Below are 5,535 nucleotides of genomic sequence, written 5' to 3'. Positions count from 1 at the left end.
TAGTTTTGTTGATTGTTTCCTTTGCTGTGCAGAAGCTTTTTATCTTCATGAGGTCCAAATAGTTCATTTTTCCTTATAATTCCCTTGCCTTTGGGGATGTGTCAAGTAAGAAATTGCTGCAGCTGAGATCAGAGAGGTTTTTTCCTGCTTTCTCCTTTAGGGTTTTTATGGTTTCCTGTCTCACATTCAGGTCCTTTGCCATTTTGAGTTTGTTTTTGTGAATGGTGTCAGAAAGTGGTCTAGTTTCATCCTTCTGCATGTTGCTGTCCAGTTCTCCCAGCACCATTTGTGAAAGAGACTGTCTTTTTTCCATTGGATATTCTTTCCTGCTTTGTCAAAGATTAGTTGGCCATACTTTTGTGGGTCTGATTCTCGGGTTTCTATTCTATTCCATTGGTCTATGTGTCTGTTTTTGTGCCAATACCATGCTGTCTTGATGATTATAGCTTTGTAGTAGAGGCTAAAGTCTGGGATTGTGATGCCTCTTGCTTTGGTCTTCTTCTTCAAAATTACTTTGGCTATTCGGGGACTTTTGTGGTTCCATACAAATTTTAGGATTGCTTGTTCTAGTTTCGAGAAGAATGCTGTTGCAATTTTGATTGGGATTGCATTGAATGTGTAGATAGCTTTGGGTAGTATTGACTTTTTAACAATATTGATTCTTCCAATCCATGAGCACGGAATGTTTTTCCATTTCTTTATATCTTCTTCAATTTCCTTCATAAGCTTTCTATAGTTTTCAGCACACAGATCTTTTACATCTTTGGTTAGATTTATTCCTAGGTATTTTATGCTTCTTGGTGCAATTGTGAATGGGATCAGTTTCTTTGTCTTTTTGTTGCTTCATTATTAGTGTATAAGAATGCAACTGATTTCTGTACATTGATTTTGTATCCTGCGGCTTTGCTGAATTCATGTATCAGTTCTAGCAGACTTTTGGTGGAGTCTATCAGGTTTCACATGTATAATATCATGCCATCTGCAAAAAGTGAAAGCTTAACTTCATCTTTGCCAATTTGGATGCCTTTGATTTGTTTTTGATGTCTGATTGCTGATGCTAGCACTTCCAACACTATGTTAAACAACAGCAGTGAGAGTGGACATCCCTGTCGTGTTCCTGATCTCAGGGGGAAAGCTCTCAGTTTTTCCCCATTGAAGATGATATTCGCTGTGGGCTTTTCATAAATGGCTTTTAAGATGTTTAAGTATGTTCCTTCTATCCTGACTTTCTCGAGGGTTTTTATTAAGAAAGGATGCTGAATTTTGTCAAATGCTTTTTCTGAATCGATTGACAGGATCATATGGTTCTTATCTTTTCTTTTATTAATGTGATGTATCACATTGATTGATTTGCGAATGTTGAACCAGGCCTGCAGCCCGGGAATGATTCCCACTTGACCATGGTGTATAATTCTTTTTATATGCTGTTGAATTCGATTTGCTAGTATCTTATTGAGAATTTTTGCATCCATATTCATCAGGGATATTGGCCTGTAGTTCTCTTATTTTGCTGGGTCTCTGTCTGGTTTAGGAATCAAAGTAATGTTGCTTCATGGCCAACAGGCACATGGAAAGATGCTCAACGTTGCTCCTCATCAGGGCAATACAAATCAAAACCACACTCAGATATCACCTAACACCAGTCAGAGTGTCTAAAATGAACAAATCAGGAGACTATAGATGCTAGTGAGGATGGATGTGGAGAAACGGGAACCTTCTTGCACTATTTGGGGGAATGCAAACTGGTGCAGCCACTCTGGAAAACAGTGTGGAGGTTCCTCAAAAAATTAAAAATAGATCTACCCTATGACCCAGCAGTAGCCTGCTAGGAATTTACCCAAGGGATACAGGAGTGCTGATGCATAGGGGCACTTGTACCCCAATGTTTATAGCAGCACTTTCAACAATAGCCAAATTATGGAAAGAGCCTAAATGTCCATCAACTGATGAATGGGTAAAGAAATCGTGGTTTATGTACACAATGGTATACTATGTGGCAATGAAAAAGAATGAAATCTGGCCATTTGTAGGAACGTGGATGGAACTGGAGAGTGTTATGCTAAGTGAAATAAGCCATACAGAGAAAGACAGATACCATATGTTTCACTCTTATGTGGATCCTGAGAAACTTAACAGAAGTCCATGGGAGAGGGGAAGGAAAAAAAAGAGGTTAGAGAGGGAGGGAACCAAAACATAAGAGACTCTTAAAAACTGAGAACAAACTGAGGGTTGATGGGGGGTGGGAGGGAGGGGAAGGTGGGTGATGGGTATTGAGGAGGGCACCTTTTGGAATGAGCACTGGGTGTTGTATGGAAACCAATTTGACAATAAATTTCATATTTAAAAAAGTAAATAGCCATTATGACTTGTGCAAGATATGTCATTATGGTTCTGATTTGAATTTCCCTGATGATTAATGATGTTGAGCATCTTTTCATGTCCCTTTTGGCTATCTGTATATCTTCTTTGGAAAAATGTCTATTCAATCCTCTGCCCATGTTTTTCTTTAGAAGTTTCAGGTAACACAGGGAGTAGTGAAGGCAAGTGCAAGGCTGCTGTGGGAGTTGCCGACCTTGGGTGTGTAAAACCTCGAGGGTTAATCCTCTTTATTATAAGCACCTTCTAAATTTTGTTCTTTACTGTTGTACCACTCTACTCTTTCAGTGTTAAAGGGAGATGGGCAGATTGTGACTCCCAGGCGTCCTGCAAAGTAGGCAGGTCACCTTTGGGGGCAGCTATTATCTGCTCAAAAATTAATCTCACATTAGCAGTGAGAATTTGGGCACCACCTTGAATTATTATTTTCCTTACTCATAGGTTTATGTCATCCTCTGCCCTTTTTTAAAGCTATTATTTTATTGTTACTAAGTTGTATTTCTTCATATATTTTGGATTAACCTTTTATCAGATGTATGATATATTCTCCCATTCAGTGGGTTGTGTTTTCATTTTGCTGATGGTTTCATTTGCTCTCCAAATACTTTTTATTTTGATGTAGTCCTATTCATTTATTTTTGCTTTTGTTTTCCTTGCTTTTGAAATCATATTTTAAAAAATCACTAAGACAAATGTAAAGGAGATTACCAGGTATGTTTTTTTAATGTTTTTATTTATTTTAGAGAGGTGGGGGAGGGAAAGAGAGAGGGGGATAGAGGATGTGAAGCAGGCTCTGTGCTGAGATCCCATGTGGGGCTTAAACTCATAAACCTTGAAATCATGACATGAGCAAAGCTGGACATTTTAGCAACTTAGCCACCCAGGCATCCCATATCAGTTGTATGGTTTTAGGTCTTACATTAAAAGACTGTAATCCATTTGAGCTGATTTTTGTATATGGTGTATGATAGTGCTCCAGTTTCATTTTTTTATATGTAGCTTTCCAGTTCCCCAACAGTATTTATTGAAAAGACTGTTTCTTTTCCATTGTATATTCTTGTTAACTTTGCCAAAATTTAATTGGCCATATAAGTGTGGGTTTACTTCTTGGCTTTTTATTCTGTTTCATTAAACTCAGTGCCTGTTTTTTGCCCATAACATACTGTTTTGATTACAATAGTTTCATAGTGCACTTAAAAATCAGAGAGCATGAGGGGCGCCTGGGTGGCTTAGTGTGTTGAACTTTTGACTTCAGCTCAGGTCATGATCTTGTGGTTCGTGGGTTCGAGCTCACATTGGGCTCTATGCTGACAGCTGATTTTTTCTTTCCCAAGATTGCTTTGGTTATACATGGTCTCTTACGTTTTCATACAAATTTTAGGGTTGTTTATTATATTCATGTAAAAAATAGCATTGGACCTTTCATCAAGGGTGCATTATATCTGCAGATATCTTTGGGTAATATGGACATTTTAATGATACTAATTCTTCCCATCCTTGAGCACAAAAATCTTTTCATTTATTTGTATCTTCTTCATTTTTTTTCATCCATGCCTTATAGTTTTCAGTGAACATGTCTTTCACCTCCTTGGTTAAATTTATTCCTAGATGTTTTATTCTTTGTGATACAATCATAAATGGTATTTTTTTCTTGACTAATCTTTCTGATAGTCCATTACAAGTGCATAAAAATTCAAGAGATCTTTATATTAATTGGTATTTTTACTGAATGTGTTTATTCATTCTATCATTTTTTGATGGGGTTCCTAGGGCTTTCTATATATACTATCAGGTCATCTGCTAATACTAAAAGTTTCATTTCTTCCTTTCCAATTTTGGATGCATTTAATTTTTTTCTTGGCTAATTGCTATGGCTCAGATTTTCAATATATTGTTGAATAAAAATGTTAACTGTGGATAGCAGACATCCTTGCCTTGTTCCTGATCTTAAAGGAAAAGCTTTCATTTTTTTCACCATTGAGTATGATTTTGGCTGTGGGTTTTTCATATTTGATCTTTATTATGTTGAAGTATGTTCCCTCTATACCCACTTTGTTGAGAGTTATGATAAATGGATGTTGAATTTGCCAAATGCTTTTTCTACATATATTGAGATGATTGTATGATTAGTTTCCTTTCATTTTGTTAATATGGTGCAGCATGTTGATTGATTTGCAGGTGTTGAACCATCCTTGCATCACTGGAATAAATCCACTTAATCACGATTCTTTTCTTGTATTGTTAAATTCAATTTGCTAATGGATTAAAGACCTAAATGTGAGACTTGAAATCATAAAAACTCTAGAGGAGAACAGTGGCAGTAATCTCTTTTATATTGGCTGTAGCAACTTCTTTCAAGATATGTCTCTTGAGGCAAGGGAAACAGAAGTAAAAATAAACTACTGGGACTACATCAAAATAAAAAGCTTCTGGGGGTGCCTGAGTGGCTCTGTTGATTAAGTGTCCAACTTTGGCTCAGGTCATGATCTTACAGCTGGTGGGCTCAAGTGCCGCATTGGGCTCTGTGCTGACAGCTCAGAGCCTGGAGCGTGCTTCAGATTCTGTGTCTCCCTCTCTCTCTACCCCTCCCCTGCTCACACTGTGTCTGTCTGTCTTTCTTGCAAAAACAAATAAATAATAAAAAATATTTTTAAGGAGAAGCGGCAAGATGGCGGTAGGAGGACGCTGGGCTCACCGCGCGTCCTGCTGATCACTTAGATTCCACCTACACCTGCCTAAATAACCCAGAAAACTGCCAGAGGATTAGCAGAACGGAGTCGCCAGAGCCAAACGCAGACGAGAGGCCCACGGAAGAGGGTAGGAAGGGCGGCGAGGCGGTGCGCGCTCCACGGACTGGCGGAGGGGGCCGGGGCGGAGGGGCGGCTCGCCGGCCAAGCAGAGCCCCCGAGTCTGGCTTGCAAAAGCGGAGGGGCCTGACGGACTGTGTTCCTACAACAAACGCGACTTAGCGTCTGGGAGGTCATAAGTTAACAGCTCTGCTCGGAAAGCGGAAAGGCTGGAGGACAAAGGGAGGGAGAGCTGCTGAGCCCCCTGACGACAGAGCTCAGTTTGGTGGGGAACAAAGGCGCTCGCCAGCGCCATCTCCCCCACCCATCCTCCAGCCAAAATCCCAAACAGAACCAGTTCCTGCCAGGAAAC

General features: G+C 39.4%; 1 non-coding gene across 1 annotated transcript; it reads right to left on the bottom strand.

Annotated features, from left to right (window-relative positions):
• Positions 1-2,681: 2,681 nt before the first annotated feature.
• LOC111558894 lies at positions 2,682-2,828 on the bottom strand. Its single transcript, XR_002740007.2, has one exon. It is a non-coding gene; the product is annotated as a U12 minor spliceosomal RNA (small nuclear RNA).
• Positions 2,829-5,535: the final 2,707 nt, after the last annotated feature.

Source organism: Felis catus, chromosome X, assembly GCF_018350175.1.
Source record: "Felis catus isolate Fca126 chromosome X, F.catus_Fca126_mat1.0, whole genome shotgun sequence".
Taxonomy (NCBI): Eukaryota; Metazoa; Chordata; class Mammalia; order Carnivora; family Felidae; genus Felis; species Felis catus.
Note: the sequence above shows the minus strand (reverse complement) of the source record. Positions and strands in the feature narration are given on the sequence as shown.